The sequence below is a fragment of the Drosophila bipectinata genome, chromosome 4, assembly GCF_030179905.1.
Source record: "Drosophila bipectinata strain 14024-0381.07 chromosome 4, DbipHiC1v2, whole genome shotgun sequence".
NCBI classification, from domain to species: Eukaryota; Metazoa; Arthropoda; class Insecta; order Diptera; family Drosophilidae; genus Drosophila; species Drosophila bipectinata.
Window position 1 is genome coordinate 16,007,109 of NC_091740.1, and position 25,797 is coordinate 16,032,905.

Below are 25,797 nucleotides of genomic sequence, written 5' to 3' on the forward strand. Positions count from 1 at the left end.
TGGAAATTCCGGAACTAATTCACACCGGCTGGCCAATATTAATTATGCCTTCTTTTTGTCACCACACAATTTCACTGTTCACTTGCGAATTTTTCGCGGATTAATTGCACCAAAAAAATATGTATGTGCGTATGTATGTATGCGGATGCACATATGCCTCGACCGTTGGCAAGCGAATGAATAACGGAGAGGCCGAAAACGGCGATGAATATGGGCAGCACACAAAACGGAGACGGATAGAAAAATTTGCCGAATTTTAAGATGATTATAGATTATTAGAAAATCTCAACCTGCCGTTGTGTCGGAAAACTCGGACTTGGAGTTGACACGGAGGGAAAAACAATCTTGCAGCAGTGTGAACGAAATTTAATGTTCGGATCACTGCTGAAGACCGGCAGAGAGATGGGGACGGAAAAATGTACTTATCTTTTGGCGGAACAATGCCGAGAACTGCTGGCAGAAGAAAATCCAGTAATTATCCGTCTCGAAGGACCAATGTTTGTAGGGGGGCGTGGTTGCCGCAAAAGATTCCAGGTGTAGAAATGTTGAATAAAAGTCGGGGGCGTCTTCCAGTGAATATAACGCGGTCAGCTTTATTGGGCTGCTTACATCGAATCGCCAACTTAAAAACTAGTACAAAAAGAGACGATCGACGACAACCAACGAGCGAGAGAGAGGGCACAGAGGGGCGAGTGTGGATGCGCTCTTCAGCGCGGGTGCGCTCTTCAGCGCGGATGCGCTCTTCAGCTCTTCAACGGCCCCTCACCTAAACAAATAGAAAGTTTAAACTTAGTACAGATTCTGTTTTTGGTCAGTTGATCCAACGTACCAAATTTCATAAGGATCGGCCGCTTCCATATCACTGAACGATCGGAAATGGTATTCGGTAGAAATACCAACTCTGGTATTTTAGAAATTTTAGATATTTTATTGTAATTAATTGGTTTTATAACGATATTCTCATAAGGATCGGCCAACTATATCTGATGCTTGCGATATATATCCGGTTTTAACTGCAATTGTATATCAGCTTCGGCTCCGCTTTCGACCATGCAATAATTTATTGAATACATGTTCTGATGTTATTTAATTACATTTACTGATACTGAACTGAATACTGTATAAACCCTTGAATTAATTCCGTTGATCAAATCTAATTGATAGTGTAATTCACAATTTTTTCTAATTTTTTTATTTAGGAAACTATTGAAGAATCCCGTGATGAAGGAAAATTAGTATCTGAAAATGGAAAAGTTTCTGTAAAAAGTGAAAATATTGAAATAAATTCCTCCAAGGACAAGGTTTGTCAATTACTAAAATTTTTTCTCTATTTATTTTTTGTTTAAAAATGCTTATAAATGCTTATCTCCCTTAATTGAAAGGACATGGATCTTTTCCTACAGCGGATGAGACAGAACCTCCAGTTCTGGAGATTTCTCCATTTCCTAAGTGCTACCAGGTCGAAGCATTCCCATTTTTTAGCCAACCAGTTGCTAAGGGGATAGCCTACTTGTTCTTTTTCCGGAAGGAAAGGTCTGGTAGTACCCGCCCTTTCTAATTCATTAGCCGCGGAATTTTCATGCTGCTTCGCCATCACATTGAGAGATCTGCAACAGTTCGAAATGGAAGCCGCCTAGCGCTCATAAGCGAGTATGTCGCAAAAATAATATAAATGTGCGCGAATGGTTTTGCTTTGATCATAACGGTAATGGTCACTACCATACCAACTTGAATAGATACTTTAAGGAAGTTATGAAAAGAAGTAAACGAACAAGCCCCTATCGAACCCAGTGAAATAAAGAAAAGGATATCCATTGCTCTTATAACAACAGAACTGTCTATCGCATGTGCACAATAAGTTTCGAAGGAGAAATTACCATTTTAAACTCGTCTCCGTAAAAAAATATTATAGAAATTTTTAGTGTTCTAGGAATAAATCATTCTATGTAATGCAGCACGTATTTAATGATATTAAAATGAATTAATTAATATCGTTAAAAATTGGTATTTTGTCTTCTTCCTTCCGAGTCACAAAACTTAATCATAAAAACTTCTTAAATATCTTCTTTTCTTTAACTCCATTACATTATACATCAAAAACATATAGTTTCTTTCTTGTTTTTTCTTTAGATCAACGTGAAATAATACTTTCTTATTTTTACAATAGAGCTTCTTGATATTCTTTCGTGCTTCCATCCGTGATCTTTTAGTATCGCCCGCATAATAAGCTTAAGGATTGTGGTTTTGCACTCCGCTACAATGTTAGGTAACCGCCAGTTAGAGAAATTTTTTTTATTTATTGAATATTATTTGTTAGAAATATTATGATTATCTTACTTAAGACACGTCCGAAATATAAAAGTACTTAAAGATGCGTGATTGCGCTGGCAGAGGCTCGGGCCAGCATCGCCGACGGAGTTAATTGTTTAACTTGTATATATTTTGGAAGTATTGAATAATTCAGGAGAAGTAATGTGCATACATGTAGGAAATTTGTTTATTTAAATGCTTTATTATGGCGAATGGATAGATATAATTGATTGGGACAATGGTCTTAAGTGTTACGTCTTGATATTTTAACTTCTTACGGCCAAGTGACGGTTTCTGCTCGACTTGGGTTTGCTCTCGATTGTAAATATCGGTTCCTTCGAGCTTTCAACTCCTGAAGCAAGAGTTGGATGCTCCTTACAATCCTCAAAGGCTATAAAGGTAAAAGCTCCTTACAAGGAGCAAGTGCGAACTAGTGGCGCCGATGTGGAGAGGAAAGTCGTGTGCGGCACAATTCGAAAGTGGAAAGAAAAACTTCAGGCACCAGAAAAAACCTAAAAGGAGACGAGGTTTGTTCGGATTGTAGGCGGATGTTCCCTGATGCGGAGTAGAAGCAGAGTTGGAGGCACGAAAAATGGAAAAAGTACCGGAAAATTCGTGCTTGTTCGGAAAAAAATGATGACGGTCTATATATGTATGTATATTTCGACTTGTGTGGTTCGTACTGAATTTAATATATACTGAGATATTAAATTCTTAACTATTTTCGAATTTGCGGAGCCGGAAGGTGGACTTAACTTGGGCTTGAATTTAACACACAAAAATATAAATAATTAATTTTTGGCTAACTGTCGGATTTAAATATGATGGAGCCAGAAGGGTGGAGTTGAAAATCTTAATTTTTAATCAATTGAGGTTAATTATCACGAAGCTGGAACGGTGGAATTAAAACCTAAATATTTAATTAATTGAATTTAATTAACACGAAGCCGGGAAGATGGAATTAAAAACCGCGGCTCTATTCGGACAGAAGGTGGATAATTAAATTAATTAATTATAATTTTCCGATAATTAAATCTTCGACTTTAATTATTGAGTGGCCGGAAAGGTGAATGAAAAACCTGGCCCTTTGCTCGAACGGAAAATAAGAATTAAATAAATTTTCGTAGTTATAATTTTAAATACATACATTTATAATTAATTGATTTTTTAATCTATTTTGTTATGCAGCCGGTTATGCCGTCGGCACCCTGTACGTACCTCAAAGAAAAAATAAACAGAACCGAAAAACACAACACGGCTAGCTCGAGAATTTAAGCGACACAATCACGGATTTGTAGTGAAATGGCGGTTTATAATTGTTGGTTTTAGAAAATGTAAATTTTTTTTTAAATTTTATCGGCTTTATATTTCCTGAAATTGGAGGCAGAAAATATTTGGAAATATATGGACATGCATGCAAGTAGGGCAAGGGCATGTGGGGCATATTATGGTACAGTAGAGCTTCGATAAGTGGACTGTATATGTTAAATTTTATCGGTTATATATTTCCTGGAATTGAAGGCAGAAAATATATGGACATGCATGCAGGTACGGATATATGTAAGGGCATGTGGGCATATGTTGGCACAGTGGAGCTTTGATAAGTGGACTGTATAATTGGGGGAACAGAAAAGTTATGTGGTGTAAAAAAATGACACTGATTGAGGAAGATAAAAACAAATATTACGACAGCGGCGGACTGTTCGGTGAATTTGGAAATTCCGGAACTAATTCACACCGGTGGCCAATATTAATTATGCGTTCTTTTTGTCACCACACAATTTCACTGTTCACTTGCGAATTTTTCGCGGATTAATTGCACCAAAAAAATATGTATGTGTGTATGTATGTATGTGGATGCACATATGCCTCGACCGTAGGCAAGCGAATGAATAACGGAGAGGCCGAAAACGGCGAGGAATATGCGCAGCAAGGGCAAGATTATTATAGATTATTAGAAAATCTCAACCTGCCGTTGTGTCGGAAAACTCGGACTTGGAGTTGACACGGAGGGGAAAACAATGTTGCAGCAGTGTGAACGAAATTTAATGTTCGGATCACTGCTGAAGACCGGCAGAGAGATGGGGACGGAAAAATGTACTTATCTTTTGGCGGAATAATGCCGAGAACTGCTGGCAGAAGAAAATCCAGGAATTATCCGGCTCGAAGAACCAATGTTTGTAGGGGGGCGTGGTTGCCGCAAAAGATTCCAGGAATAGAAATGTTGACTAAAAAGTCGGGGGCGTCTTCCAGTGAATATAACGCGGTCAGCTTTATTGGGCTGCTTACATCGAATACTGACCTAAAAACTAGTACAAAAAGAGACGATCGATGACAACCAACGAGCGAGAGAGAGGGCACAGAGGGGCGAGTGTGGATGCGCTCTTTAGCGCGGGTGCGCTCTTCAGCGCATATGCGCTCTTCAGCTGAGCGGCACAACGGCCCCTCACCTAAACACCACCAATACCAACAACCTTACATTAGGTGATTTCAATGCCTGGCATTCTAAATGAGGGTCGAATAATTGCAACAATTAGGGGAACATCATAAAAAAGATCATTGATATTACCGGTCTTTACCTGTGGTTCTGAACGATGGATCTGCCTATCACTTCAGCACTCACAACACATTTACCCAAATTGACATTCACTTGCTCACCTAATCTTGCTCCATGGAGACCTCCATGGCAGTGATCATTTTCCCATTATCATTTCTTTGTTTGATACAACTACCAACCAAAAAACGGACTCGCACTCAAAACGAAAATTTCTACAACAATTTGTCAACTGGGACAAGTTTGAGAAATTAACAGCAAGATTAAAATCAAAGCTCCAAGCCAGTTCAAATATAAACCAAGGCGCTGTAACTTAAAAAAAAATTAATTTTCAAAGCGTCAATAAATCTTTGGGGAATAGATTCATTGGTGACTAAATCTGAACACAATGTTCCCTGGTGGCATAAGGTAGCTGTTCTTTATGAAATAGAACATAAATTATGGCACAAATTAAACAACAATATTACAACTAAATACTTAATTACCTACAAAAAAGCCAAAGCACTCTTAAAACAAGAAAGGAAAGCTAACTTCGGGCGGAGCCGAAGTTTATATACCCTTGCAGTTAAAACCGGATATATATCGCAAACATCGGATATAGTTGGCCGATCCTTATGATTACATCATAATAAAACTAATTAATTACAATAAAAAATCTAAAAAAAAGTTCCAAGCTTCTATCTTCAAAAATACGAAAGTTGATATTTCTACCAAGTACCATTTCCGATCGTTCAGTTATATGGCAGCTATAGGATATAGTCGACCGATCCTAATGAAATTTGGTAGGTCGGATCAACTGGCTAATAATAGAATCTGTATTAAGTTTCAGCTTTTATCTTCAAAAACACGAAAGTTTGGTCATTTCCGATCGTTCAGTTATATGGCAGCTATAAGATATAGATAGATACGGACAGACGGACATGCTCATATCAACTCAGGAGGTGATCCTGATCAAGAATATATATACTTTATAGGGTCAGAGATGTCTCCTTCACTGCGTTGCACACTTTTGGACAAAATTATAATACCCTCTGCAAGGGTATAAAAAGAACTAAGATTAGCTAAAAAGGAAGCTATGCACGACTTCACATCAACAACCAACCTCCAACCGAAAGATTATTTGGAATTCACTGCCTTTTTCCAAATAATCAAACCACACAGCCCATTATAGACAAAAGAGATAAAGAAAACTAATTTTGTTCCCACTGGTCTAAAAACTCAGAAGACTCTAACTTCGGTAGTTTCTTTTTGGCAAATAAAAACTCCTTTCTAAACAATATTAACCTTGTTTACTTATCCAATCTTTGTTTACTTGTTTACTTATCCAAAACTTTAGAATTTCACGGGGCTCTCAACAAACTAAAAAGCAAAACTCCTGGATGTGACAGAATTACATACGACATGATTAAAAATACTTTCAGTATTACAAAACATAGACTACTACTGTTATATAATAATATCTTTCAGAGTTGCATACTTCCGTATCTTAATTCGTATCGTCCCATTTCACTAAGCTCTTGCTTTGCTAAAGCTCTCGATAAAATTATAACCAATACGCTTTGGTGGCTTCAGGGTTCATTCAGTTTGGGTTGATTAAAGGTAAATCAGTATCTGAAGCTCTATTCATTGTACCTCAAATGATCACTAAATCTTTAAAGGGGAAAAACCGAATTTCAATACTATCTCTCGACTTTCACAAAGCTTTTGACAAAATTGGAATTCATATGGTACAATTTTAAATCAACTCGTTTTCCGGCATGTCGGCCCCAACATTATTGGTTGTATCAAAAACTTCATGACAAACCGGAAAATAAAAATGAAAGTAGGGAATGTTTTCTCCATAACGTAAGACCTTCATAATGGCATCCCTAAGGAATCACCACTGTCCGTTGTTATTTTTTTAATCGCTTACAATAAACTATGCGAAAAATCCGAACTCACAAAGAAATATCTTTTTGCTCTTATGCTGACGATTTCAACATCATTCGCTCTCTTGGTTAACCCAAAAACCTTGATATTAACTTCAGCAACATATTAACTATTAATTACATTAACATTCAAAACTGGTGCAACAACTCCGTTGCTAGCCTCTCAATAAAGAAATAAAACACTTACACATATGTAGGATATATAACTGTAGGTGTAAACCCATTGAATCTTAATTTAATGTATCAGATGTTGACTCCCTCAAAATTCTCGGACTTAAAAATAATAAAAAATACAACTGAAACTCGCACACCAAATTCTTCATTCCTTCAATACAGAATAGACTTAATATAATTAAAACTTTCTCTAACAAAAAAATACATTGCGACCTTAAACTTCATTAAATGCAATCAAAGCGCCCATTATCTCTAAAATAGACTATGGCATTTTCATTTATGGATACTCTACAAAATCAAATCTCAACCAAATCAATACAGTTATCAACGCAGCTATAAGAGCCAGTTTAGGGGCGTTTTCCAATTCAACGCAAATTTACACTCTATTATACGAATCTCATATGTATCCACTTAGACGTGACCTTATAACCTCAACTTAAATTTTTATTAAATAGCAATGACTCTCCTATCTTGTCTTTTGTCAAACAAATTTAAATATTCAAGTTATTCTTTAAATACAAACTTCAATCTGCATTAGGAAAAATAGTGCGTTTCTCCATAGATCCTAATTTGCCTTCTTCTTCACCAAAATTTATTAACAATAAGATCGCCCCTAATTGGCAAAATAAACACGACACTAGCCCGACACGACAATATATCAACAACTATTCTCTGAAATTAGAAACACTCTAAAAGATTTTAGATTTATTTATTTATACAGACGCTTCTAAAACAGATAATACAACCATCGTAACCATGATAACCATTTTTTATTTCTGGGCTTTGAAGAAGCGTTAAAAGTACAGGCGAGTGGTCTAATGATAAGTCCGAGACTGCTTTGACACTTATTAGATTGCGAGGTATGTTTTTTGTCACCGCAAAATCAGTAAGGTCAGGATCCACATACATAAGGCGTATGTTTGGCGTTGTAACGATTCTATAAAACGATTCCCAAATGAGTTGTAGAATTATAGAAGAAAATTATCCTTCCCATATTGAGAAACGAGGAGGGCAGTAAACGGCAGCGATTGAAAGGATTCCGTTGCTTGACTGAATTTGTATCGATGTGGCCTGCAAGAAGTTTGTTGCAAACCTTTTGTGCAAATGGTGTTTAATGCGTTCTCTGATTAGAACTCCAGTTCCGCCGTGGGCTTTCCTATCTGAATGACCTTTGCGGTAGATTTTGTAGAAAGTTGTATTTCATCTCTTATTTGAAAGTTGTATTTGCTTCTAAGATGCGTTTCCACCAGAAGCATAACGTCAATATGGTTTTCGGTCTAGAATTGTGACAATTCTAGTTTATGCCGTGAGGCACTATTGGCGTTCCACATTGATATTCGTAGAGCCTGCATAGATTATTTAGACTGTTGTGCTACAAGCAGCTGTACTTTGTTGGAGGGTAAGCATCATAGTTTCCGTTTTTCTATGTGGCTGTTCTGGGGACTGTTGAGCGCTTTGTGAGTTAGGCTGAATTGGAATTTCCCTTCCAGATCGTAGAGCATTGGCATAGGAGAAGACGTTGGTGGTGTTTAGTGGACCGAGTGGAGGACCTCGCAGCTTTAGCGAAGAAGACGTCCGGCGTAGTTTTTGATGCACTGTACGAATTTTGTGGATTTTGGTCGCGCGTTGCGGTCGCTTGACGCAGGCAACTCTTTAACTTCTTGTACACCATACATCTTCTATAGTTTGCCGTTGCCTCCGCAGTTTCCGGATATTGCAAATATTTCAAGATATTGCAGTTTGTCGATTGTGTGGACTTCGTTCTTCTTCAGAGACCTGCTTTCTGGCTCGAGCTCGACCTTGAGCTTTTTATCTTTTGACCTTGAGAGGGCTTTTTATCTTTATTTAGAATGTTAATAAAATTCTTGGCGGCGAAGCCGATTTCTTTAAGAGCGGTTTTTAACATCGGGTTCGATTCCCCTTACTACCACTTGTAGACCCTTACTGCTTTTCAGCTGGTACGTTTTTCTGAGCACTGTCCAGATATTTAGACACGATTTTGAAGTGCTCTTTAGTCATGGTTTGTACTTTTGTTCCATGGATGTTCCCTTTTATAGTGACAACATGAAAGTTGTTACCGTTCCCGATCAACGCCGCAATTCGGTTGACCAGGGCACTCGAGCTTTTCTCCCTGATAAAGATTGGAGGGGGCTTGGGTTTTTTTGCGGTGTCTTGGGCTGGTTGGTTTTTCTCAACCTCTGCCAGTAGGGTAGGTAAATCTGCTCGTTCTACGCTCGTTCTTTTGAGTGTTGCTCAATGAGCTTATTGCGTGACATTTATTTTTTTAAAACAATGAACTAGTTTTTGTTTAGCATATTACAACTTTTATAAAAAGCTTGTCTATTGCTCTTAGTAAAATTTTGGTTCACCGTCTTTTCGCTTATATTGGGTAGCCCCAGTTTTTTTTTGTTTGATAAGCTGTTTAACGTTGCAGTTTTCCCGGAGCTCGGGCAAAGCACGTCCGCTCAGTTCGGTAAATCCTTGCGTTGTAGTATCTGTTTTAGAAGCGTCTGTATAAATAAATAAATTTAAAGTCTTTTAGAGTATTTCTAATTTCAGAGAATAGTTGTTGATATATTACTGGTGTCGTGTTTATTTGTATTAATGTATGTTAATATGTATGTGTTGTTAATACATTTTGGTGAAGATGTGGGCAAATTAGGATCTATGGAGAAACGCACTATTTTTCCTAATGCAGATTGGAGTTTGTATTTAAAGAATAACTAGGATATTTAAATTTGTTTGACAAAAGACAAGATAGGAGAGTCATTGCTATTTAATAAAAATTTAAGTTGAGGTTATAAGGTCACGTCTAAGTGGATACATATGAGATTCGTATAATAGAGTGTAAATTGGCGTTGAATTGGAAAACGCCCCTAAACTGGCTCTTATAGCTGCGTTGATAACTGTATTGATTTGGTTGAGATTTGATTTTGTAGAGTAACCATAAATGAAAATACCATAGTCTATTTTAGAGATAATGGGCGCTTTGATTGCATTTAATAAAGTTTGGGGTTGCAATGTATTTTTTTGTTAGAGAAAGCTTTAATTATATTAAGTCTATTCTGTATTGAAGGAATGAAGAATTTGGTGTGCGAGTTCCAGTTGTATTTTTTATTATTTGTAAGTCCGAGAATTTTGAGGGAGTCAACATCTGATACATTAAATTAAGATTCAATGGGTTTACACCTACAGTTATATATCCTACATATGTGTAAGTGTTTTATTTCTTTACTGAGAGGTTGTTGCACCAGTTTTGAATGTCAGTTAATATGTTGCTAAAGTTAATATCAAGGTTTTTGGGTTAACAAAGAGGGCGAAAGATGTTGAAATCGTCAGCATAAGAGCAAAAAGATATTTCTTTGTGAGTTCGGATTTTTCGCATAGTTTATTGTAAGCGATTAAAAAAATAACAACGGTCAGTGGTGATTCCTTAGGGATGCCATTATGAAGGTCTTACGTTATGGAGAAAACATTCCCTACTTTCATTTTTATTTTCCGGTTTGTCATGAAGTTTTTGATACAACCAATAATGTTGGGGCCGACATGCCGGAAAACGAGTTGATTTAAAATTGTACCATATGAATTCCAATTTTGTCAAAAGCTTTGTGAAAGTCGAGAGATGGTATTGAAATACGGTTTTTCCCCTTTAAAGATTTAGTGATCATATGAGATACAATGAATAGAGCTTCAGATTTTGATTTACCTCTAATCAACCCAAACTGAATGAACCCTGAAGCCACCAAAGCGTATTGGTTATAATTTTATCGAGAGCTTTAGCAAAGCAAGAGCTTAGTGAAATGGGACGATACGAATTAAGATAAGAAAGTATGCAACTCTGAAAGATATTATTATATAACAGTAGTAGTCTATGTTTTGTAATACTGAAAGTATTTTTAATCATGTCGTATGTAATTCTGTCACATCCAGGAGTTTTGCTTTTTAGTTTGTTGAGAGCCCCGTGAAATTCTAAAGTTTTGGATAAGTAAACAAGTAAACAAAGATTGGATAAGTAAACAAGGTTAATATTGTTTAGAAAGGAGTTTTTATTTGCCAAAAAGAAACTACCGAAGTTAGAGTCTTCTGAGTTTTTAGACCAGTGGGAACAAAATTAGTTTTCTTTATCTCTTTTGTCTATAATGGGCTGTGTGGTTTGGTTATTTGGAAAAAGACAGTGAATTCCAAATAATGTTTGGGTTGGAGGTTGGTTGTATATATGGAGTCGAGCATAGCTTCCTTTTTAGCTAATCTTAGTTCTTTTTTAAAGAGTGCTTTGGCTTTTTTGTAGGTTATTAAGTATTTAGTTGTAATATTGTTTTTTAATTTGTGCCATAATTTATGTTTTGTTTTACAAAGAACATCTACCTTATTCCACCAGGGAACATTGTGTTCAGATTAAGTCACCGAAGCGCCAATGAATCTATTCCCCAAAGATTTATTGACGCTTTGTAAAGTTATTTTTTTTTAAGTTACAGCGCCTTGGTTTATATTTGAACTGGCTTGGAGCTTTGATTTTAATCTTGCTGTTAATTTCTCAAACTTGTCCCAGTTGACAAATTGTTGTAGAAATTTTCGTTTTGAGTGCGAGTCCGTTTTTTGGTTGGTAGTTGTATCAAACAAAGAAATGATAATGGGAAAATGATCACTGCCATGGAGGTCTCCATGGAGCAAGATTAGGTGAGCAAGTGAATGTCAATTTGGGTAAATGTGTTGTGAGTGCTGAAGTGATAGCCAGAGTCATCGTTCCGGACCACCGGTAAAGACCGGTAATATTTTTTTCTTTTTTAACGTGTTGAATGTTGAAATTTTATTCTTAAGATTAGCGCACTGCTACGAAATTGACAGCTTTATCTAATCGCTTTTTACAAATTTTTAACAATACTTAGTCTAAGCGTTACTTATGGCAAGAAGTAATTAAATGTTTTTTTTATTTTAACTTATTTTTATTTATGTTTATGTCGAGGGTGTCGAGGTAATGTCGAGGTAATTTGGCTGCCAAAAGTGAGTTTTTTGTCCAAGGTCACACCGAGGTACTTGTATGCAGGAAGGTCTCTGATTGGACTATTGTTGAGGTTGACTCCTGGGCAGGTACTTCGGCAATTGGTAAACGGTACATTGGCGCATTTATCTGCGTTTACACGAATGTTCCAGCTGCCAAGATACTACTGCTTTTGGTCAGGACAGCCGTGTCATCAGCGTAGGTCGCAATTAGCACGTCTTGCTCATTCACTTCAGTGATTGGAGTTTTTGTGGGCATATCTGAAGCATAGATAGAGTATAGAGTAGGGCCGAGGACGCTACCTTGGGGAACACCAGCAGAGACCGGTTTGGTGGACGACTTGTATCCATTAGCAGATACGTGGAATGTGCGTTCTTCCAGGAAGCTTTTCACGAGCTGGAAAAGCTGTGGCGTAAGAAGACTTTTGGCTTTATACAGGAGCCCAAAGTGCCATACTCTGTCAAAACCCTGCTGAATGTCAAGGAAGGCAGCTACTGCATACTCCTTCTTCTCAAAGGCTTCTAAGGCAAAGTGGGCCTGTATGAGTCCACGTCAGTTGGCGATTTTCCTGGTTTTGGGATCATATGTATGTTTGCCGATTTCCAAACTTTCGGAAAGTATCCCACAGTTAGTATGCTGTTGAACAACGTCACCAGGAATTGCAAGGCTTGATCCGGTAAAAGTCGGATTGTCCTGTTGTCCGAAAGGTCTTTACCAGGAGTTTTCTTTGGCGAGAGTTTACCTGCAAGGTCTTTCACTTCTGTCAGTGAGACAGGGTTAGCAGGCAGACTCATTTGGAATGGAGATTCTAGGAACTCTTCAACTTGTCGACGTATACTTTCAGGCGAGTATTCGTAAGGCTTGAAGCGATGCTCAAGGTTGTTAGCAAACACTTCAGCTTTCTCTAGGCTCGTACGGCACCAGCCACCTGAGGGATTTCTTATGGCTGATTTTGGGGTGGGCTGAGCCTTATACCGTTTTGTGATTCGCCACAGCGAGTAGTTAAAACTAGCATCTGTGTCTAGGTTTTCCAAAAATCTGTCTATAGATGCTTGTTTTCTTCTGGCGAGCGCCTTACTTAGACAGTTAGCCAGCCGATTATATATCTGATGGATTCAGACGTCTCCCGTTCTTGAATATTCTCTTCTTACTCTTCGCTTTAGATTGAGGAGCGCACCAATTCTGGGTGGTAGCTGGGGATGTATAGATGTCTCTGTATGTTGATGATTGCTGGGTGCAGCTATCTCAGTAGCCTGGTTTATCATGCGCATGAAAAGGCTGATGGCATTGTCAATGTCAGAAGCGCGTGCTGGATGATTGGTTGTCGGGAGTCCAGGCCTCGGCTTTTGTTTTTTATTTTTTTCTATTCTGACTGGGCAGCTTGAATCTGTCGTGGCGTGGTTACCACCACAGTTTACGCACAAGTATGTGTCGCTCACACATAGTAAGGAACCAGTAACGTGAGGCCCACTTCATATACCACAAACTGGGTCCAGGACACAGTAGTTTTTCAAGTGCCCAAAAATTTGACATCTTTGACATTGAAGCAATTCCTTTCTGCGGGAAGCACGCTCGACAGTGAATCTATATCTCCCAAGATTTGTTATTTTTAGGGAATCTGCTACGTTTGCACCCTGCTTTAGGTTGACATAAAACAAGTTATGCCTAGTTTTAAAATTTATTGTGACTTCATTATGATTTTCGTTAACCTCTATGTTCTTCCAATCTGTCTTTTTGGGGCAGTATATGTTAAGGACCTCAAAGCCGTTGTCATTAAATCCCTGTTCAATCTGTGATTTCGGAACATTTGAATGGATTCCTTTGAGAACTACTCTGAAGGCCTTGTCTTGTTTTAGCTGATGGTGCCAAAATTGACAGTTAAGCGATGTCAGTGTATTTACAGCTACCCTAAAAGCGTCAGAGTTGGCTGCATATATTCTAGAAACACCAAATTTGGAAGTGCGAATGTTGTAGTTAGTGGAGCCAATGCTATGATCAAGAGACTTTTCCAATAAGACCGGATCGCTTACGTTCGGTACGCAAATAGCAGGTATCTTGTTGGATTTTGCGGATTGATCGTCACCACCAGGTGGAATTGTATCCCCTTTGATAGAGTCAACATCCTCCAGGTCCTGTTCCATTTGTTCTGCTTCAGCAGCCAGAATTGTGAATCGATTGTGCGTTTGCAGAGGAAGAATCGGCCGGCTTGTTGATCGCCGTTGTGGTCTGCAACTTAGTTTTGCGGATCGGGGGCGGAGTGCAGACAGGTAAAGAGGGCTGAGCCACGTCTTTTCGTTTTTGGCTGACTTTTCGTCCAGGAGCTTGGAACAGACATTTACTTGGTTTATTCGCTAACAGAGTTGATACATTTGTCAGCGGAGACGTAGTTGAGCATATGCTGCTGGCCGCAGTCGCAGCCACGGTGTAAGTAGAGGTATTGCCCAAGATTGTTTTGGTGTTTGTAATGGTGCAGATAATACTAGTAGTAGAGTTACTGCTGATTGTCACAATGGGGCTGGTGATTGCTGTTTGATCAGGCATACCTGCAAGGTAGGCGGATTGATCTGAATGGCAGGCGCGGATTTGGGATCTTATATCTCCAGGGTCTGCACCAGCTATTTGTCTCATCTTCTCAAATTTATCGCTCCTATTGCTAGGCTGCGAGCGAGCAGATGACTCCTCCATTATATCACTTGACTTTATACTTATGACGTATAAAGGAAATGATATTCATAGTTCAATCAAAGTCTGCAATCATAGTTCAATCATAAGTTGTAAACAACCTCCCGCTTACGCAACGCGCAGAGCGAGGGGTATAGACACCACGCTTTAAGTCTCGCTTATCGCTGTTGGATTTCTTGACAATAGCAGCCACCGCTTTGCAGTGGTCGAAAATAGACTTCGTGTGCAAGGTGTACACACGAGCGGTAACGGATTGAAAGAGGTAATTATCGAACACACGTCTTTACTCTACGAATGCCGGGGGGGAACTGACCGGTAATATCAATGATCTTCTTTATTGTTCTTCTTCTTTCTCGCCCTTTATTGTTGCAATTATTCGAGCCCCATTTAGAGTGCCAGGCATTGAAATCACCTAATGTAAGGTTGTTGGTATTGGTGGGTAGTTCATTCAATAGGCTGTTAAAGTTGAAGTTTTCTTGAGGTGGTATATATGCTGAGGTGATTGTGAGTGATTGTCGTTTAGTTATCTTGGTAGAAACAATATAAAAAATAGGACTTGTAGGAGTATTATGAAAGTGTATCGATTTGTGCATTCGCTGAAAGATTCCACAATATCTTGAATAGTGGCTGTTATAGTGAATTAGGATATAATTATTTGAAGTGGAGATACAAGTTGATGTTTATTTATTGTAATGCTATTATTTTTGGATGATATTTTTTTTATAAGTAGTTATAATTCCTTACAGCTTTTCATGTTACCTTTTATGTTCGATGTGTAATACCTTAAGTGTCATATTTGTAGCAAGATTTAGTAACTATTTAGATTTAACGATTAGTTCTTAGTTAATTCAGCCATATTTTTAAACATAGATCTTGTCAGAATAGTGCTGTTATATTTTTCTTTATTAATTAGATTTGTTTTGGTTCTATTGGATATATTTCTAGGGAAAACATTTACTTTGCTATTTATCCTAGCCTTACTGATATTTTCATCTCTTGAGTCCGTTACCATATCCTTGTACTTTACTTTTCATCTTCCTTGTCGTCATATCCTACAATGGGTCTGCCTGTGTCTTCTGATGTCGGTGAGAGGTTGATGTTGATGTCGAAAGGGTATTCTGTGTCAATGGATGTGATTGGGGTCTGTTGTTTTGGGTTGCGCTTGGAACCGATGCATATAAGAATCGGTCATGCTGGTATCTTTTTCTGTAGATGGACGAGGCCGATTTGTTGCCTAAATGCCTATTTGTTTTTAAAGGGTTTTGATGGCCTGAACTTATTTATGGGTAAGAAATACTGCGCAGTTTCTGTCTCTGGGATGGTGTTTATTGTCCAGAATTTTTTTTCGGTGCACTTTATGCAGCAAGTTCCACGCTCGCAGTTTTCTCCAATTGTCATGTCAATTTGTGCTTGGCATTGTAGTCTCATTGTATAGTCATTGTGTGGCCTGTAGGTAGTCTTAAGCAAATTTATTATAAAATTGTAGTTTAACAAATTTATTTGTAGTTTAACCAATAGAGCTGCTTAATACATGTGCTTTAACATCTGGATGATTTCTTCCGTAGAATGAATATTCTCGTACTTGAAAATGTTATTTGTTTGTAAAGTGTGTTTCTGAAAGCAGCATTACGTTGATATGATTGTCGAGCAGGAATTGAGCTTACTAAAGTTTATGCTTTGAAACGCCATTAGCGTTATCCTGTGTGCTTGATTATAATCCAATCAGGATTTTAATGGGCTTTCGTGTTTCACATTTTTTTCAGAGTTTATGCAGTTGAAAAGAAGACTTCAGAGTTTGATCCGGAGTGTGTCAACTGTTTATTTTGGGTGCGGGCAGTAATTTCTTTCTGGTGGATGTGACTTTTAAAATTCTTATACCCTGGGCAACCCCTTTAGTTAGCGGTGTGATTACCACCGCAGTTGTCGCTCGTTTTTGAGCTGCAGTCAGCATATCCTTGCTGACTCAAGAATCCCGGGTTCCTCAACTGTAATTCTGCGGTGCAGCAGGAACTGAAGATTTTATACAGAGTGCACTTCGTTTATCTTCAGAAGTCGATTTTCTGGTTCGAGCTCAACTTTAAAGAGTGGCTGCGGCTTTCTATTCCCGTTAAGGATATTGAAAACTGTCTTAGCACTAAATCTCGTCTTTTGTACCGCCTTTGTTATTTCTGCAGGCGTTACGCCAGGCCGATGCCCATACGACTTGCTGGCCATTTTATCGATAAGATATTTCGATATTACTCTGTTATTATTTTCAGGAATATTACGTTGCCAAGGAATATTACATAGAAGTTATGCTTTTCAATAAGCTCAATGATTTTGGTAACATGAAAATTTGAACTTTTTTCTTGTATATAAATAGGAGAAGGCTTTGGCTTACTATTCTTCACTTCAATAGATTCGGCCGTCTGCAAGGCGTCTAGGCGTCTGCAAAGATCTTAAATCGGTTTGAGTTAGTGGGTGGCTAGCATGGCACTGCAGATAGGCTAGCATTGCCACGGGTTATTTTTCGTTGAGAATTTAGAGGGCTCAGCTTCCTTTTGATTTGGATATAGCGATCCACACCAGTATGGAAAGCTGACTGTTTTCGGGCAGCGCAGCGGCAGTCGTATTAATATTTGCGCAATTAGCTGATGATGTCGTTAAACGTCGTCGATACAGTTGCGGTTGTTGTTAAGGTTGGCGTTGTTAAAGAAATTGCGGTGCTAGTTACTGCGGTCTTTCGCTGCAGAGATATCGATGGTAGCGAGACGGAGCAAGAACGCCCTCTTGATCAGAGCTTGCACTTTGACGTTGTGTGCGGACGTCGTTAAGATTCATTGGAATCGAGGCTGAGTTAATTCGACTTTTAAGTGTTAGAGTAGTCACAGACAAGTTTAAACTAGTCACTGTACTTTTATGCTTTTTTGAACACGTTTTTCTGAATCAAAATAAATACACGACTTGTTTCTTTAATCTAGCTTATTCATTCATCAAAATATCTGAAATATTTTTTTTTTGCTTTGCATGGGCGCAGAAAAAGTGTATTTTAATCACTTTATTCATCTTATTAGTCTGTTGTTTTATTTTATATATTGCGGGTCTCTGGTCGGCTCGTCTCTTATCGATGTAGTTTTATCTGTACCGTCCGGAAGAGCAGTATGCAGTGTCTCTTTGAGCTATGCTCATGTGCGTTTGACCTTGTCTCGCCTAGGCGTGCTATCCCCTTTTACAATGCATTTGGACGCTAAAGCGTGAGAAGCTGCGGAAATAAAATTCAATTAAGGAATTTAATTGAACGCTGTGATTATTTTATTAAAACTGGGAAATTTGCCGGCTACCGAAAAGGATAGGAAGCTCAACCATGATACAATTATATAATTTTGTGCATGTTCCAAAGTGTATTGAAAAAAGAGCTTTGGGGGAGCAGTCTTTGGGCTGTACCTTTATTGAGAGCTCTCAAATTTGCGATACGCATTTCAGTGCTTCACAGTGGAAGTCGATATCAGGCGCAGAACTTAAACAAAAGAATGGCTGTCCAAAAACAAAAACAAAGAATAAAGTCAAACTCTAAACTTATTAAAATAAAATTATAAACACTACAACTCTTGTCATAACTAAGAAAAACTTTTAGCCCCATGCTCCGTGTAAGGGTTAATCAAAGTACTGTATAGCCGTTTCACTCGCACTATTCAACGCTTACTATGTTAAAATAAAAACAAGAAAGGAAAGCTAACTTCGGGCGGAGCCAAAGTTGATATACCCTTGCAGTAAAAACCGGATACATATCGCAAACATCGGATATAGTTGGCCGATCCTTAGGTTGGATGAAGTGACCAAAACTAGAATCTGTACCAAGTTCCAGTTTTCTATCTTCAAAAACACGAAAGTTGGGTCATTTCCGATCGTTCAGTTATATGACAGCTATAGGATATAGTCGACCGATCCCGGTCGTTCCGACTTATATACTGCGTGCAAAAGAAGGAAGGGTGTGTGCAAAGTTTCAAGTCGATAGCTTTAAAACTGAGAGACTAGTTCGCGTAGAAACAGACAGACAGACAGACGGACAGACGGACATGCTCATATCAACTCAGGAGGTGATCCTGATCAAGAATATACATACTTTATAGGGTCGGAGATGTCTCCTTCACTGCGTTGCACACTTTTGGAAAAAATTATAATACCCTCTGCAAGGGTATAACAAGAAAGGAAAGCTAACTTCGGGCGGAGCCGAAGTTGATATACCATTGCAGTTAAAATCAAACATATATCGCAAACATCGGATATAGTTGGCCGATTCTTATGATTAAATCATAATAAAACCAATAAACTACAATAAAAAATCTAAAAAAAAGTCCCAAGATCCTATCTTCAAAAACACGAAAGTTGGGTCATTTCCGATCGTTCAGTTATATGGCACCTATAAGATATAGTCGGCCGATCCTTATGAGATTTGGCATGTAGTAATTTTTTGCCAAAGATAGCTCTCAAAATTTGAACTCTCTAACTTTAAAAACACCAAAGTTATACCATTTCCGATCAATCAGTTATATGGCAGCTATAGGATATAGTCGGCCGATCCCGGCCGTTCCGACTTATATACTGCGTGCAAAGGAAAGAAGGGTATGTGCAAAGTTTCAAGACGATAGCTTTAAAACTGAGAGACTACGCGTGAGAAACTGTCCGTTTCTACGCGAGGCTATTCTATTTTTTTCAGAAGTGTGCAACGCATTAAAGGAAACATTTTTTTTGTCGCTCATAAATTGCCTATGCTTGACACTATAACAAATTGTAAAACGATCGGTCGAGTATATCCTAAATTGCCATATAACTGAACTATCCGAAATGACCCAACTGTGGTATTTTTACTGTGGTACGAATTCCGAACGCATAGATCTTGAATAATGTAGGAGATGAAACTATCCGAATTGGAACTGTGAGTCGTATGGTATTTGCACAAATCAAGTTTAAGTGAAAAGCCTCGCCCAATACCACCCCAAAACTGAAATTTCGTTGTAGCGTAAGTTCAAACAAGTTTTTGTAAAATGTTTTAATGCCAAAGTATTCCAATGGCTAATCTACACCTACAGGTAGGTAAAAACTACTGGTAAAAAGTAGTTCTAACTATAATGGAGAGCTTGCTTTGGACGGATCCTAAGTTAATATATCCTTAGGCAGTTTTTAACTCATTATAAGATAAGTAACGGATATACAAAAATATATCGCCCAAATCGGTCCAGCTCAGTGAAATTTGCTGCAGCTGCAGGACCCCACTTCTTCCTATCTACTTAAGTGCCCAAAGAAGTCTACTCTTCCTGAGGCGGTTCGCGGTCCCATCCAGATTTCCGGATGAAGCTGCACCCAGGATTTGGAGTCACAGGAAGTGCCTGTCACTGAAGTCACCTGAAGTGCTGAAGTGAAGTCACTTCACCTGTGGCACAGGAAGTGTGTGACTGTCTTCTTTCCTCCACCTCCCTGCAGCTCCTGAAGAAATCGTAGCGGGGCACTGGTTGTCTAGCCGCGTGCGTTCCAATTAACCAGTGTCCCGTGATGGCATTCATCGCTTGACTGCAGTCCTGCCAACTTCGTTTCTTTACGTTACGTTCACGTTGCAATGCCTAATTGTTCTTTCTTCGGGAGGAGAGGGTTAGTAGTACCTGCCCTTGCTATTTCGTCGGCGAAATTTCCTTCATGGTCCCGATGTCCGGCACCCATATGAGGCGGTTGCCATGTTACTCCACCATCTCTTAACAGTTCTGCGAAAATCATTCGAAATCGAAATAGACCCACTGAGTTGCTTACTTCTAACATAAATTATTAATCTTTCAGCAAAGGTATAAATTAGTGGTGGGTACTTCATGCATTCATGTGATTTAAATTCATTATTATTAGTAACGAATAGCAGAAAGTAGGTCGCAAGCATGACGTTTCATACGTTTATACTGTGTGTGTGCGGCAGAGCTCGGGCAGAGATATTTCCTATGCCCCTGAAATAGGGCTCTGCCAACACCTGGTATAAAAGTAAATGCCTGACAAAAAAAGGTGCGTTTGAATATAAAATACTACATAACTACTACATTTATTATATTATAACAAAATCTTTTTTTTTTACTTACAGATTACAAAATACTTTACTGGGAAAAATTAAAGAACGCGTTTAAGCCAGAATTTCATATATAAGTATTATAGAATATGTAATTCCTATAGAAATAAAATAAAGTATTGTATAAATGTATGGTTTCAATTCTTTTAAAGTTGCATACTGGGACCTAATGCAACTTCATCCATATTGATAAATAGATATGTATCCCATAGGAGTTAAAGAGGTGAGTCAATCAAGAGAGGTATAACAGTGGTCGGTACGGGAGGATGGAGGGAAAGCGAAAGTAGAAAAGGAGAAGTTTGGGCCGCGCGGCAGAAGGCAGTGGTATGTTCCGAAAAACGCACGATTTAGACAAAAATACAATCGATGCCAGAGCTAGTTCAGGTGGTCCATAATGAACGATGAGGAGTGGCTAACATAAAAACAATTCAGGAGGAGTTTTGAAACTTTTTTCTACCAAAAGGATATTTTGAACCTGGTTCAGGTCAGCGGAAGTAGTGACAAGAGAAGCCTTTTAAGGTTTACATGGTGGAACTTCGGTCTTTAATAAGGCCATTGGGGAAGACTACAAGCCGCCCACTCAGGGCCACAACACAAGAGATGGGCATCCAAGTGGCAAAAAGAGAAACCGCACCAAGGTTTGACGCAGCAACAGGTCACCAAAAGAAAAGGATGGATGTCAAAAACCCAACGCAGGCATGCCACAGGTGTGGAGGCATGGCCAGTGAGGAAGTGGGTGCAGAAGTCGTCGAGGTGGTAGAAGCAGTTAGATGGGCCATAAGGGCCATGATAGACACAAGAGCAACAACAAGTTAAATCTCTGAGAAGTTAGCAGAAAACTCGGACATCGCCGAAAAACGCGTAGCGTATAGAAGACTGGTGAAGCTGTAGGGACTACACGGAAACACGTGTGGTGTCTCCAGACAAGCTAAGTTTCGGCGACAAGAAGAAAAGACCGAACCTAGTGATGATGCAAGGCATAGAATCCTATGGTGCTAGGTATAAAATATCCTCGGACAGTTCGGCAAGACCAATACCAGGCAATAGAAATACCAGTGATAGCTGTGGCTGGAATATTGGGAAAAAAAATATTATAAGAGGTTTTAAAAAGGGGAACTACAAACGTAAGCAGGCCATAAAGGATTACTATGACAAGAGCTTTTGGAAAAAGGGTGTGTCAAGCCGCGCTACCGTGCAGGAAGATTACACTGCTTTCAGTGTTCGCGTACCATGATGACATTTTGTGATCATACGCACAAGTGAGGAGCATATGGAGAACTAAAAGAAAGGTTTCAGGAGGCTGACATTTCCTTTCTCCACTTTAAATGTAGTAAAAAGAGAAGAGAGAGGACAGAAGAAAAGGTAATTATTTTATGTAATCATGGTACGCGATGCCGAACATGAATTGCAAAGACAAAATGGAAATGAACGGCCACACTCCAGAAGGGGTTTAAAAACACTCAACTTGGACTAGTACTTGTAGACCCAGATTTTGTAAAGAGAGTCGTCCTTCGATCCTGAGCGAAGAAAATATTTACTTGGCAACTGAGACGTGCCTTGCCATAAAATGAGCGATTAGGCTGATGAGGATCTACCTGGGTGTTTCACTTGATCCCAAAGCACATGGCACTTAAATTGATAAACAACAACGAGCGCCAGGTCGGGAGAAAGCGAGATGGGATTTTGAACTGCTACGACTCTTTTACCGGATAAGTAGAGTCGCAGACGCACTTTTCCGGAAGTCATTAATTGAAAAAGGGGAAGGTAAGCCGGCTAGATACTTATGCCCAAAGATGCAGATGGATATTCGGTTCACGCCAAACCAAATGCAGGGGACGGGGAAAATATCCATGAAGCAAAGTTACAAACAAAGACTAAAAAGTACTACCAAACCGTTTCCAAATATTTGGAAAAGGCTAAGAAAAACTACTACACATACCAACTTAAAACCAGCAAGGGCCTACAAATGGATTTAACGGAATTGGATTCCGACATAACCTCCGCGGAAATAGAAACCCCTCTCAAGGAAAAAGGTTAAACGGCCAAGAATGTTATTACAACTTTTAACAAAGCACACAACTTTTCTTCAAGGTCAAGCTCGAGTCCTTTGATGTCCACAATCTCACTCACTGCACTTCAAACAAAGAAGTTACTACCGTGAATAAATGTGGAAAGGAGAACCGTACGGCGAACTATAGAGACTGTAGTTAAACTACTTGTAGTTAAAGTTCACGGCACCAAAAACAATGCCAGACGTCTTCTTCGCCAAAGCTGCAGGGTCCTCATCTGGTCATAACATCACTGACGGTTTTTCCTATGCTATGTTTTTCCTAGAGCTACATTAAGCCTAACAGGCTTATAACAATAACAGCCTAGCAGCCTAATGGACTTATTGCTTTAAACACAATTTTAACAAAAGGTTTGCAACAAACTTTTTGCAGGCCACTTCGATATAAATTCAATAAAGGAACGGAAGCCTTTTTATTCGCCACCATTTACTGCCTGTCTCTTTTTATAGGCGTTCACTGCCTGTCTTACTACCTTTACAACCTCGGAGGATCTTACAATCACTTGAGGATGTTTTTATAGCCGCAGGAGAATAATAGCAGAGCAAACGCACTGAAGATGGCATCTCGTGGCTCCCAAAAGAAGGCAAATGTATAATGTAATAATAAAAGTTTTACAAATAAACTGTACTGTGTTTCTCCTGAAAGCCCTACATATTGGCCAGCCGACCCACGAAAGCTCCCAGACCTTATTGATCTTGTGGCGACAAAAAACATATCTCGCAAGCTAATAAGTGTTAGAGGTCTCGGAATTATCTTCAGACTTTTCGTCTGTGCTTTACAGCCTTATTCAAAGCCCAGAAATAACCGACCCACGAAAGTTACCAGACCTTATTGATCTTGTGGTGACAACAAACATATCTCGCAATCTAAAAGTGCTAAAGTGGTCTAAGAATTATGTTCAGACCACTATCCTATGTTAGAAACGCTTCTGCAAAGCCCCAAATAACCGAACACTCTTCTGCTTGACATCGCCAAAACAAACTGGCTTAAATGCAAGAAGAATGTAACTTCTTGGAGCGCCCTGGAAGAAGTACTCGTTGCGGCAGCTCAAGTCTCTACTCCGCAAGGAATGGAAGTAGAGCCAACAAATACTGACACTGGCGTCGTGATTGCCATACCAGCAGATTACCAGCCTCGAAGCAACGTCTCGTTACTCGATCATTCGACCAGGCTCTTTAGCAACAGGCAGAAATTTCACAGCTGCGGTACATTCAGAATCTTTCATCTATCCTATATGGGTCTACACGGCCCACTACAATTTAAGCGCTACAATCGCAACGACCTTCCCAATAAGAAACTCCTCGAGATGCTGGGGTTGCAGTGACGAAGAAATAGCTGAAACATTCGCTACTCATCTCCAAATTGGCTTCCGGCTAAACGGTGCCTCGAATTTATTTGCCTTGCCACTAATTCAATTAGAAACTTTCCATTTGCCAACTACACCGTCATCCGGCCAAACGAAATCGAACAAATAGAAGCGGAGACCAAAAGCGAAGCGAAAAAGCCTTCTAAGCTGTTGTATTATTGGATATATTTAGTTATAGCGGCAGCGGTTTAGGTCCATTGTGCCGATCTCTGGTCTGCTTGCTCATCTCTTTTCCATGCAGTTGTAGCTGTCCGGATCGTTATAGCAGTGTCCCCTTACCAGTGTCCCAGTGTTCTTTGTCTATGCTTGTCTATGTATAAGCTGTCCCTTTCTTATTTTTTCGTCAATGGTGTGCTCCTATATTTAAATGCATTTGACTGCTAAGCTCTTTCATCCGTCTCAATCTTTCTGCACCTGTTCGCTTGACCCTCTACGCCTTTGGAAAGAGTTTTATAGATTCTAGAGTTTTGGGATTCATGGGATTTCCCATCCATTTGGGTACACTGAAAAATCAAAAGAGTTTCAAAAAATCAATATAATAAAAAATACATTTTATTATAGCAACTAAAACAAGACCCTATATTTTGTACAACAACTTATTATTATACTATGACAAATAATGCGGAGCTTCTTACTTAAAAAATGTTCTGCGAAGAATAAATTTATTGCTTTAGGTCAACCATTTTGGCGGAAACAAAAAAGAGAATGAATTTCTTGCAGTGAAAAGTTTTCGGCACTCCAACAACAAAGTGTTGGTTGTATGTATTGGTTGTATGTTGTTATATTATTCTCTCGTATGTTTCGATAATCTTTATTTCTTGCTTCAAGCGCTTCCTCTGACATCATACCCATTGGAAGAAAAAAACTGTTTTGTGATTTCTGCTCCATGAATTAAAATTCTGTGAACAGACGATGGCATGGAAAAGTAAGGGTATTTCGTTACAAAAATTTCTGCACTTTCCATAGCGTACGATCCGAATGCATCCGTGTTTAAGTAATGTCCACAGGCCAATGCTCGCAGGACAACGCTAAATCGAAATATTAACATTTGGTGTACTCCTGTTATGCGCGCATTTTAATTTGGTTGCTGAAAAAATCTTCGTGCAGTGTTTCCATTGTTAGTATTTCTAGTACCGGCGATTGGACGACTTTACCGCGAGGAAGAAGGTCGATTGTTTTTCCATAGGACCATCGAAAACATTTAACTCTTGTCTATAAGTTAAATGCCCGCTGCTGCCAACACAACCCCATTTGTAAACCGCTGTTAAATTAATTATATTGTTATTCTCAATTTGATAAGTTTGAGGGCTTGCATCCATGATCCGTTTTATAGTATGGTCCACCAAACTTTGTAGAGGCACTTCAGCATAATAGTCCGTGACTGTGATGCCGCTTGGATAGCATTTTTTTTTCGCGGAGAGCAATTTGTCGTAGCACGGATAAATATTGGCGTTTTGGCCTTTTGCTGCTCTTTTGTACTTCCTTTTGTACTTGTTATGTCCAACATCTATAGATACCGCCAGCGCTTTTTCGTCTGAAAATTCTTGATGAATTGCGCCTTCCGTCCTTATACAAGCTGCTACTTGCAGCCAACAACAATGCATTCGTCGAGACTTTCTCCAAAATGCCTTAT